Source organism: Sparus aurata, chromosome 18 (assembly GCF_900880675.1).
Source record: "Sparus aurata chromosome 18, fSpaAur1.1, whole genome shotgun sequence".
In the NCBI taxonomy this organism is placed as follows: domain Eukaryota; kingdom Metazoa; phylum Chordata; class Actinopteri; order Spariformes; family Sparidae; genus Sparus; species Sparus aurata.
The window spans coordinates 17,829,041-17,840,675 of record NC_044204.1 but is presented as its reverse complement, the minus strand read 5'-3'; the positions used below and the strand labels follow the sequence as shown (position 1 = coordinate 17,840,675).

Below are 11,635 nucleotides of genomic sequence, written 5' to 3'. Positions count from 1 at the left end.
ATTTAGACGGTGGTTTCGTGATGGAGATGCCACTTGAGAAAGCTCTCAGGCCCTGTTGCCGTTTGACATGAATTTGTTTCTGATATATCTGAAAGGTTTTACAAAAGCAGTAAAAAAAAAAAAAAAACTTTCTCCCCATTGAAGCCATATTAATGAGTCAGCATTCCGGCGCAGGACCACGGTGCGGCCATATGGCATCACCTGAATGAGTCTAACTAGTGATCCAGACGACCTCCCGACGAGAGGGAGCCTGTGCGCGTTTTGTGTCTGTGGCCGGTCTGTGCCACACCCCCTTTCTCCTCGGTGCGGTGGTATGATCCGGGGATGCTGTTATAGCGGCACCGAGCCTCACCAGCAACAGCATCACCCCGTCAGCGTCCTCGGGTTCAACTGCGGCTAAACGCAGCGCGCCGGGCTCCCTGTCACACGGCGCAGCGGAGCTGGCTCGCGTACAGCCCCTGCAAGGAGATCCCCCCTCTTCCTCCCCGCGCAACAAAATCGTTTCGTCGTCCTCCATCGGCATTTCGAGAGCGAGCATCATCAGCATCAGCACCGCCGCCTCGAAAAACCCAGACCAGCAGGCACAGAGAGGTGTCTCGTTCACATTTCTCCTCTCCCCTCAACACCACTACCACCACCAACACCACCACCACCTCCCTCTTCTTTACAGCAGGAGCACCTCGTCTCAAGCCTAATTTCTTACTGGCGGGGATTGCACAGTCAGTCAGTTCAGCGTTTCCGCAGGCTTCACATAGCATGGAATCGGACTAAAGGAATGGCTCTACGTCGGGAAGGTAAGCGACACGTTCAGTTCTGGCCTGTTTTTTTTTTTTTTTTTTAAGCTGGGCTCACTCCGGGCTGAGATCGGCCACTATGTTGCCGGGCTAAACGAGCCTCAGACAACGCGAGTTCACAGGATATGGTTATTATCAGCTGTTCGGATGTGCCCGTGCGGTGTTACGGCCCCCGCGTGTTTGTGTGTGTGTTTGCGTGACCGTGTGTGTATGCGTTTTTTTTTTTTTTTTTTTTTTTTTAATGATAACGATTGCGCCTCCTTTTATGAAGTGTGAGGATTGCAGACTTTTCGTGCGAGTGCCAAACAATGACAGCCCAGGTGCTGGAAGCGCTCGTGTGTGTGCTTCAAGTGTCGTGTCGGTTCTCGGGAGCTCGGCGGACGCTTTTCTCTCGCAGCCTCGCAGAGTTGTTGTTGCTCCAGTTGTGACTCGCACACTCCATCTCCATCAGCTAGAAGGTAGCCTAATGATGCCAGCAGGCCACCGGAGATCCAGGGGGGTATAGATCTCTCTGACGCGCGCCTTCTGTCTTCCAACATTGAACGCAGCCTGCCGGGGCCCGGGCCAGACACTGCTGCTGCTGCCCACCACCACCAGCACCACCACCAGCACAGGTCCAACAGGCACGTCAGGACAGGACACATGTCAACACTGTGACCTGCTTCATCCCGACACCCACCTCCTCCTCTTCTTCTGCATGCCTTCACGCTGCTGAAGCTGAAGCCATCCCTCGACCAGATCATTCAACTGCGTGGTATTCCTCTCCGAGGGGTAAATAATTAACACCAGCCAATGCATTTTGATAAATCATAATTATTGTGAAGGCAAGGGAAAATTGCACCAGGATGGATATGCTCCGATAGATTTAAATTAGACCCCCCTCACTCCTCTCCTTCACACTAGATTATAAATAATTGCTCAGGGGTAAAGCACTGAAGGCACATTTCCAATAAATAAATATTACATAAGCAAAGCAAATAAATAAATATCCACATAAATCACATCTCTGAGTAATTGACCAAGCGTGTTTTTCTTCCATTAAGGACAAACTCTCAAAAAGCAATCCCAGACTTTTCTTGCCTGTGGTAATGTAAAGGAGAGACATGAAGGTGTATTTTGAAAATGCAAACGCATTATAACCAGAAGCTGCATTTGCCAGTATGTCTCATGTATGCATCTGATGCACTGTGCTGTGAGGCTATATTGATGTTTGGATTGTTTCACCAGACATCAGACATGCCTGCTTTCTGCCCTCCCCCCTCCCTTACAATATTAGATCCACAATGAAATAAGTAAAAAAAAAAGAAAGAAAGAAAGAAAGAAAGAAAGAACCCGCTTTAATCACCGCACACTTAAATGTTGTGTCAGTGTGGCATTGTGTGTTTCTGCCCTACCTCACAATGACGCGGGGCGCCGGGCTCAGTTCCTCCGCGGCTCGCACATTATTGATAGTGATGATAAAAATGAGGCAGTTTCTCTCTTTGCTGTTTGTGATTAATAGAGAGCATCTGTGTATGGAGGTTAGATAATACACACACACACACACACACACACACACACTTTCTCTCTCCTTCTGTGTCATCCCCACACACAAACACTCACAGACACATGCACACAGGAGCAGGAGAGGAGGATGATGTATGGGAGCCGAGGAGGTTGATGATTGTAATCCCACATTCATTTCTCCCACTGTATTGCTACTGTAGCGTTGATGAGCTGTGTGTCATAGCTGGGGGCCGCTCGTGCTATTGTCTGTTGAAGTGTGTGTGTGTGTGTGTGTGTTGTCATTGTCTGCGTGTTGGATTGGTGTTTTTCCGGGGCCCTGCAGGGCCGCTGCACAGACTGGAGATGGTGATGAACAGCGATTAATTGCATATTTTTTTAAATTGCACACGCATTATGGCAACGCCTTCACAACGAGAGGAGAGGGGCTTTGAATTGAAATGTCAATCCACCAATTATGTTCTGCACCCGCACATGCCACTGATAAAGTGGTGGCATTTGTGTCAGTCAATCCACCGAGCACATTACTAATCAGTCAGTCAGATATTCAGAGTTTTACATGTTCTCCCGTGCCAGAACACTCTGGATTCATCATTCAGTGGTCAGCGGTCCCAGCTATGCTAATTATCTCTTTCAGCTGTTGCACACTCACTTTTTAATTTTCCGACATGTTGTTGTTAAGCGTCTGCTGCATATAGCGTCTGGGAGATCCAAAAAGAAGCCGCTGAGCTCCTTGGCGTGGAGTCCCATCATTATTTCAGCGTCAACTTCCTGACAATCGAAGGCCCCGAGTGCCAACTGTGAGGAAGCTGCCGTTTTGCTGTCAGCTGCTTCCATTGTCCTGAGTCAAGAAACCACTAGCGAGAGAAAATAAAAAATCTTCGCTTGTGTCTAATAATTTGTGTTTTTCTGAGATTTGAGTGATATTGCATGGCCTTTGGATAGCGCAGAGCTGTGCGAGACAGCGGGGGAGTTCTTTTTGTTATCCAGGCCTGCATTATTTATGAATTTTCATTCCAGGAATGCAGTAGCCCCTGGCACTGTAATGCTCCCTTCTCCCATGGAAGCGCTCACCACACTTCCCTCATGCCCTGCAAGTTTTTCAGCAAAACTAAATTTCCTTAATAAAATTGGGGTCATGAATTAGTGAGAGGACAATGTGAAATGCATCAGAAGGTTGTTTATAATATTGAGTACAACGCTTAGTGCCGCAGTCAGAGTTTAAGCTCGCAGGCACCATGAGGCCCAGTGGGAGTTTTTATCCCTCTCTCTCTCTCTCTCTCTCTCTCTCCCCCTTCCCTCTCTTTCCCTCTCCTTCTCTGCATGTCCATCATATGGTTAGAATGTAATTGCTGGAAAAGCATAAAATGTGTCAGAGCGGTGGCCACCCCGCTGATAATTTCAAAGTAAAAGAGCCCGTGCCAGTTGGGGTAATCAGGCTGCTTGGACCGCTAGACTTGCAAACACACGCGCACACTGAGACACGCGCGCTTGCAGACACTTCGAGATGTAACCATTGTACAACTTCAAATATTTACCTTCTTGCTGCAATAGTGCTCCATCCTCAAGAGGAATTGTTTAACAAATCCTGCAGTGCTAATTAGGGTTTCCTTCCATTCATTCGTCTGTGGCCGGCCTCTCGGCAGCAAGGAAATTGCCAGGGCTGCGAGTACCAAAAAAAAGTGAAATACACAGGCAATATAATATCACCAAATGACCCTATACCAATCTCATATCGCTGTATAGGCTGTGTTTACAGTTGTGTCTACAATTAGTGCACTTAGCAGAGCATTTTTTGGCGATGTGACATTTCTTACTGATAACAAGCAGTGAATGTCAGAAAGCTTTGGTCCAAAATATGGTCATTATTTTTCATGTGTTGACAGCAAATTATAAAAGAAAGTCTTGATATTGTTTGAATATGTGTTCTATGGTCAATCTAATGTATTTCCAACGAACGTGTTTTAAAGACATAAATCTTGACTATAGACTCCATTTGTCTGAAACAGTCAGTTGGCTCAGCTTTTGGTACCCCGTTCACCACGTAGCTCTCAGTTTATAAAACATATTTCTCCATCAAATTATGTAGGCCTCCTTTGGGTTTTTTTTTTCTTTTTTTCTATGATGGAGAATCCAAACACACCATTTATTTTAGCTTTTGGAAAAACAAAAACTGGACCAACAGCAACAGACAGAGGGACAGAAATAGTATCAAAACCAAAATCACCTTCAGTCACCAATGCCGCACACACACACACACATACACACACACACACACACACACACACACACACACACACACACACACACACACACACACACACACACACACGAGCAGTATATGCCCGAGGCATTCTTCTTTAAAGCATTTGGCTAAGTCTCAACTGGCATCTCCAGCTCTCTATTCTCTCTTGTCTTCTTCCATTGGGCTATGGGCAAGAGTCAGGAACTATATATACGGTTAAGAAAGAAAGCAAAATGTTATGTGAGATTTGTGTTGTGAAAATTCACAGCCACAGCCTCCCCTCTCTCTTCTTCGCTAACTTCAAACTCTACTACCAGCGTCCCCCCCATCCTTTGATATTCCAGTCAGAAGACAGAAGGATCAGAGCCACAAGAGGCTTACTGGTCAAGCCCACTCTACTTCTCTTTAAAAATATGAGATTAATTTGTCAAGAGGGGTGTGTGTGTGTGTGTGTGTGTGTGTGTGTGTCTTTATGTGTGAAGAGCAGTGCTGATGGAACACATCTAGCTAAAGGGCTGATGCGGGAGACTGATAGCAATTTAAACACATGTTAATTTTTGAGGACTTAATTTGTGTTGTTTGTGTCGGACCGCTTAATTCGTGGGGCTGCAACAAACAATTATTTCCCATTATGGATTCCTCTCCCTGATATTTTCTCAGTTAATCGTTTAATTGTTTGGTCTAAAATGTCAGCGAATTGCGAAAAAATGCCCAGCAAACGTTCCCATTGTCTAAGATGATGTCTTCAGATCTCTTTGTTTGTGCAACCAGCTGTCAAAAAAACAAGGATATTCAGTTTACTGTCGTAGAAGGCTCGGATAGGACTCACTGTTGAGAAGCTTGAACTTGTGAATGAATGCCGTTTTTGCTTTTAGTGTGACATCATTTTTAATCAACTATCAAAACTGTAGCAGAAGGGCTGGGCAAAAAATATTGATTTTATATTGCTATCATCATATGAGAAAATATATCGTCTTAGAAGTGTTCCATATTTTGTCAAAGTACAATTAGTCATCCCTGCAGTGTTGTTGCAATATCGATATCGATCGATATGTGTGGTGATATTTGATTTTTGTCTTTCAGTCCTTGCATTTTTTTATTTTGAGGAGATTTCCATATAAGGAAACATTTTTTGTGTTTTGCGATATAGCCCTGAAATATTGCAGTATTATTTTAAAAGTGCATTATGTGACCTTGTTGAAATGTTAGGACAATTAAAAAGATTTTCACCACTGAATAAACAAACTGTCCTCAAAGGACAACATAGTTTCATGCTGATTTTTTAGTTTTTTTTATTTGCAGGACCTTTCTATTCAGTGTAGCAACCTTTTAAGCTTTAAACAATGTTTTTGGGACCTTGTTCCTGTTGAGGACGGCTTTTTTGTGTGGAAAGAAATCAAATCACTATTTCAGAGTTTGTATTATTACTTCATTAATATTGCAAATATGAACCTTCTGATATTGAATTTTTACACAAATAGTGCACTTTTAAGGCCAAATTGCTGAATCATTGTGTCGCAGTTAATGGACAAATTGTTGCTGCTCTAATATTGCAAGATGTTTCTATCATCAAGTCCACCATCTCTATAAATATTCCACACCCACATCAATGTTATTCTTATTCTGTTGTTTTATTCATGCTGTACTGGCGTTCATTTTGTTTTGTTCAACCTCTTGTTTTATAATAGACACATGTGTGCAACAAAGCGGGGCGAAGCTAGCTCAGAACATATTGTGCCCATCATGGACCATCGGATACAGAGGTGGACTGGTAGATGAGGAGGTGCCAGTTTACTTCCAGGACACTGCTGAGGTGCCACTGAGCAAGGCGCTGTACTGCAACAACCCATCACTGACATTTCTCCATATCAGTTGGGCACAGGCATATAGGTTTCTGTGTGTGTTCGCTGTTAAAAAACCCTGATATGAGTGAAACGATGAATCTCCTCAAGGGGACGAAAAGAGTAATAATTATCATTAAAACCTGTGTGCACTACTATCCAAGCAGGCACACACACACACACATACACACACGTTCACGTATAAACGCACGCACACTCTTGGCACACTATCTCTCTCAGACACACACGGAGAAAGCCGAAGCACACCTACAGGGACACATTTCTCACCGTGAAATTTTTATTAATCAGGACAGTGGACAACTTAAGAAGAAGAAAAATCAATTTTTGTTTCTTCCCCAATTTATTACCACATAAATTGTCCTTCACTTGAAAGTGCACGCCTTGGCTCTGCTGTCAAAATAATTAAGTTAAAATCCATTATATTTGCGCTGATTTTATCCTGCTTCTGTTGACACAGAGGACAAAAGGGATGTCGACGCTGGCCGGCGCTCACTGACAAAGACGTACGGCAGCTTTTCACCTTTAGCTGAATCAATGCGGGAGAATGGCCGGGGAAGGGTTCTGTCGAAGTCACATCTGAGAATATTGAGAAAAACTTTGCACATCATCAACATTTAGACAGCTGCAATTAGACTCCTTTAGTAGCTTCTGTAGCAAGGTAATTGATCTGGAGGCGACTTGACCATACACCTGCTGCATATGAGCTGGAGGCGAAACATCACTGCACACCTCAAGACCGTGATTAATACCTCACCATGAATAAGTTGCATCTGCAGCTTTGTTGAATGCCTATGAAGTGATTTATTTAGCAACATAAAAAACAGTGACGGTGTACTGTACATCTCTCCTCTAAACGAGTTCATCTGTTTCCTGCTGACTGGTAAATAGCCTCATGTGTATCATCAGTAATATTCATAGCTCTACTTTCTAGATGATCATGAATTATTAACTCATTTAAAAGACGAATAGCTCCAAAACGGTGCTTGATGCATCTCTGCTGGAAGCCATGCACACAATACAATACAGTACAGTAGAGTACAGTACAGTACAATCCAGCTCAACATGTTTTTCGGCGTATTTGCAGGGGAGCTGTTTTGTTGTCAGGGTTTAATTTCAGAATGAGTCTTGATCCAGCGTGAACTCTGGGATGTATTTCAAGTGTGTGTATCATTGCCCAAATTGACTTCTAACTGCAGAGACACATATTCTCCGCTGTTTGCCAGCCAAGACGCCGAGACAAACTGCACGAAAGAAAAAGTGATTCGAGCAAAGAAATGCCCCAAATCTACTCTGGGAAAATCAGTAGCAGCAGTGTGCGGCCATTTTTCAAGTAAAGCACACCTAATATATGTTGTCTCCAGATGTAACAATCCTGAAATCTGTATTTTGCAGCATTCGCTGCATGTCATCCCGGCCCGATGTGCCTGGAAAAGGAATTGTTTGGAAAATTCACATTTTGTTCTCTTTAATGTGCTCAGACGACACAATGATTCGTCTGACAAGCAACAAAATGAGGAATGCAAATTGTTGAGGAACATGCCCGACGCGGTTCCGCCGAGGCAAATTTTAAGAAAGAAAAAGGCTGCAATGAAAATAAGATACGGGGGGGGGGGGATGAAAACACATATTGAAGAGAAAAGTGCTTCAACTGACTCACCGCCATTCCTTAACTGCGAATACATTTTACAGTATGTGCTATTGATTTCAAGCTTAAATGATTTGTTTATCTGGAAAACTGCGGCTCCTCTCCTCGCTGATATGCATCTCACACATGCAGAAGGCGAAAGGCTCCGGGGCTGAAAACATCATTTCGATTTCTAACCACTAACAACTTATGTGAATTAACCATATTTCTCTGCCAACATAGTTAACTAAACTTTACAGCACAACCTTGAGTCGCATTTACCTGCGTCTATACACTGCACAGGCGCGTGGAGAGAATGTATTCAGCCCCCACACATCTCTGTCTCATCATCTCACAAAAGAGCACTATAGTTTGTTCCCGACTGAGTCCTGTGGTCTTTGTGAGGGCTGCTTCTCTCTTTGTAGAGAAGCCTTTTCCTGAGCGAGGCTGCTGAATGCCGCCTGTGTCCTCAAACTGCAAGAGGCCAGGAGAATCAGAGAGGAGGTGAGGACTAAGAACAGATCTAAGGGAAGGGAGGAGCCGCTGCAGGGAGCGCCCAGGAGACTTTTTTTTTTTTTTTCGCGGTGGGAACATCCCCCCAAATCCTCCCCCCTCTCGCGCACTCCTGAGTTTTTCCAGATGACAAGCGTCTCATCGTAGTGGTGTAGATGGGAGATTAGCCCACTTAGCATTCAGAAATCAATCTGCAATGCTACTCAACAGCTACTAGTAGATCTTTTCAGCTACTCCTCTGCAGGGCTGATGCTCTTTACTCATTCATCTCTCTGTAATCAACAACTTCATAAAGGAGGTTCACAGGAAATACTGTTGAAATCGCTAATCACCAAATCCAATTTCTCGTGTCAATGCCATTGATTCATCAATTAATTCTGCATCTGCAACTCTGCTACTCAGCTTTGCTTTGGGTGTCGGAGGTTTTAGCGGTCAAATGCATTATTGAAAGAGGCTTTTTACCAAGCAGTGGCTGATGCAGAGAGCTTAGGAGGTTGTCAGTCTTGATGTAAAGCTTTATTTGCAAAGCGAGTTAGTGTGAACAGCCTTTTAGTCCTGCTAGGAGGACAGTGACATGAATTTATCTTGCGAGAGAGGAGGAATATCAGATGTGTTGAATGAGGCTTTGCCTTGTCAGGAATATTGATTAAGTGGTTTTGGGTGGTGTCTCTTTCTCCGCGTGTTTGTCTTCATGTCCGCGGTCAAATGCACAAGTGAACATGTGAACGCACACATGGTTCATTCTCGTCCCTTTTCGCGCTTTTTTGTTTGCCCCTCTGCCCTCTGTTGAGTGATTCAGATTCAGATCAGAAAGAAGGAGCAGAAGTGGATATTATGAAAAGAGAGTGGAAAAAATCCATACCTTAGTCAAGATCTAAAAGAAAGAAGAACACTTTTTGCTGTGGCCGAGATACAAAAACAGCCTTTGAAATGTTAAAGCTGTGCAACTCCCTCACTACAGGCCACAGTCACAGGGCATGAATAGTGTAGGACCTTATGGATTTCTCCACACGGCTCAGACATGCTGTGCCCATGTGGGATTTTACCCATGTCCACTATAAATAGTCAAATGGTCCAGGATGGCGTCCGGGCTCCTGACAGCTCCTAACAAGAGCCGGTCTGGCTTCTATGGAAGGACACACGCACCCTTTTTTTCTTCTTCTGCTACTTGGTCACGCTTTCATTCTGACTCCAGTGGGCACACACTGAGTCTCGCTGGGCTTTTGTGTCACCTATATGATTTGATTTGTGCATACAAGCATTAACCTGAGGTGCTGCTGTGTGAGGAATAATGGAGGTAGGCAGTGCACTGGAGGCTGAATGGTAAAGACACTGCAGCGGCGCATAGAAACAACGCGCAAGGGCAAGCTTTGCCGAAAAAGGCCAGGAAAACTGTGTTGATTCTCTACGGCGTGTGGGTGTTCAAGTGTGTTGTTTGTCGATTAGTGTGAAACGCTGTAAGTGTGTGTGGGCGCAGGGCCTTTGAGTGTGTGTTCGTCTGTGGATGATTGTCAGTATGTGTTTCATCTTTGAATCTTACCAGGGATGCTGTATGTATGGTGAGGTCCAGGCTTGTGTGTGTGTGTGTGTGTGTGTGTGTGTGTGTGTGTGTGTGTGTGTGTGTATACACTACAGTATGTGTTCTGCCGGTAAACTCGGCATTAGCAGCAAGAGATTTCAGGCTTGGTCAGCTATGAAAGCACAACTACGTGACGAGAGTGCTGCCGCTGCCGCCGCCCACAGATAGCTAGCCCTTATCCACTAATTAAAACCCTCTATCACTCCATGTCTCACTTGGCAATCTCTCTATCCTTCAATTCCCCCCATTTTCACTGTGAAATCTCTCCATCTCTCATTATCTATCCATCACTCTCTTTATCCTCGTTCTCCATTCATCGCTCCCTCCCTCCTCTCTGCAGGCACTGAGAGCTCCCAGTGGGCACTGTGCTGTTTTGTTGTCTTTCGGGTGGTTTAGGTAGAACACGGTCCTGTAGGTCCTTCAGGACCTCTCATTTGAGGTGTCCCTGTCATATGCCTGAGGAGTCGTGGTGGCGCGAACGAATAGAACAGATTTTTAAGCCCTATCCCTGAATCTTTTCACACACACCCTGACTCCAGGAGAGGCATCCCTCTCTGACAGCTCACTGTTTACTCCCCCAGGATCTGCATTTGCAGCAACAGACTGCACACAACCTCGATTCCATCTGATGATTAAGCCGTCATAATGGTAGACAAAATGAAAACCTGCAAACAACAGCGGTGTTGTCATGACTTCACTTTGTAGCATCTGCAGCGGCGATGGGTTAATGCTGTATATATCTCTCAAGGTTCCTCACCGACATTCCCGCGGTTTGCAAGACCTGTTTAGTGAGCGGGATTAGCTCAACCCTGTGCAAACAACCTTCTCGGAAATGTGTAAAGGCCAGAGCTAACAACGATAGTAGCTTCCTACTCACTGGGGGTCTCCAGGCGGTTATGAAAATAAGACCTTCTCTGCATGGCAGAAATGCATTTGTAATCCTGGAACTATACTGTATCAATAATCGGAGAAGCTAATATTGTTGGATGGCACTCTGCTCTCCCAGTGCTCCTTGTTTATTTACCAATGTGAAACTCAATTTCTCTGCCGCTGCCTGGCCCCAATCCTCTCCCAGCCTTTCTCTTTTCTTTTCCATTTTGCATGCTCTCGCTCCTCCCGTTCTTCATGATTTTTCGCCACATTCGTTTGAGATTGAAAAGTGTAAATCGCTTTCGACGTGTCCTCATGGTCCTTGCCTTTTACACATGGCGATCTCCGCCTCGCCGATTGTGCCATTGTTGTTATTGTTGGACATCTGAGGGACTCCGCCCCTCTGGAGATGACTGTGAGCGTAAATCCTGTTTAAAAGCAACTGTGTATGTGAGCCTCTATCACTTCTCTAAGCAGATTTGCAAAAGAAAAAAGAGAAAGAAAATCACAGGCCACTGGTCTGCGGTAGCAGTGTTTGAGCAAATGGATGGATAGGAGGGGATCAAGTGGGTGAATAGTCCCATTAGATATTATTGTTACTGTGTAGCCATGGATTATCACTCCCTGTGTGTTTGTGCGAGAGAA

At 44.7% G+C, this 11,635-nt stretch overlaps 1 protein-coding gene across 1 annotated transcript in view; it reads left to right on the top strand.

Moving 5' to 3' along the window:
- The first annotated feature begins 274 nt into the window (after positions 1–274).
- The window catches only part of tenm1 (teneurin transmembrane protein 1), a 207,813-nt gene continuing 196,452 nt past the window's right edge, over positions 275–11,635 (top strand). The window contains exon 1 of the mRNA XM_030396497.1: positions 275–794. The gene's annotated coding sequence lies outside the window, so the exon portion shown is untranslated. The remainder of the gene's footprint in view (positions 795–11,635) is intronic.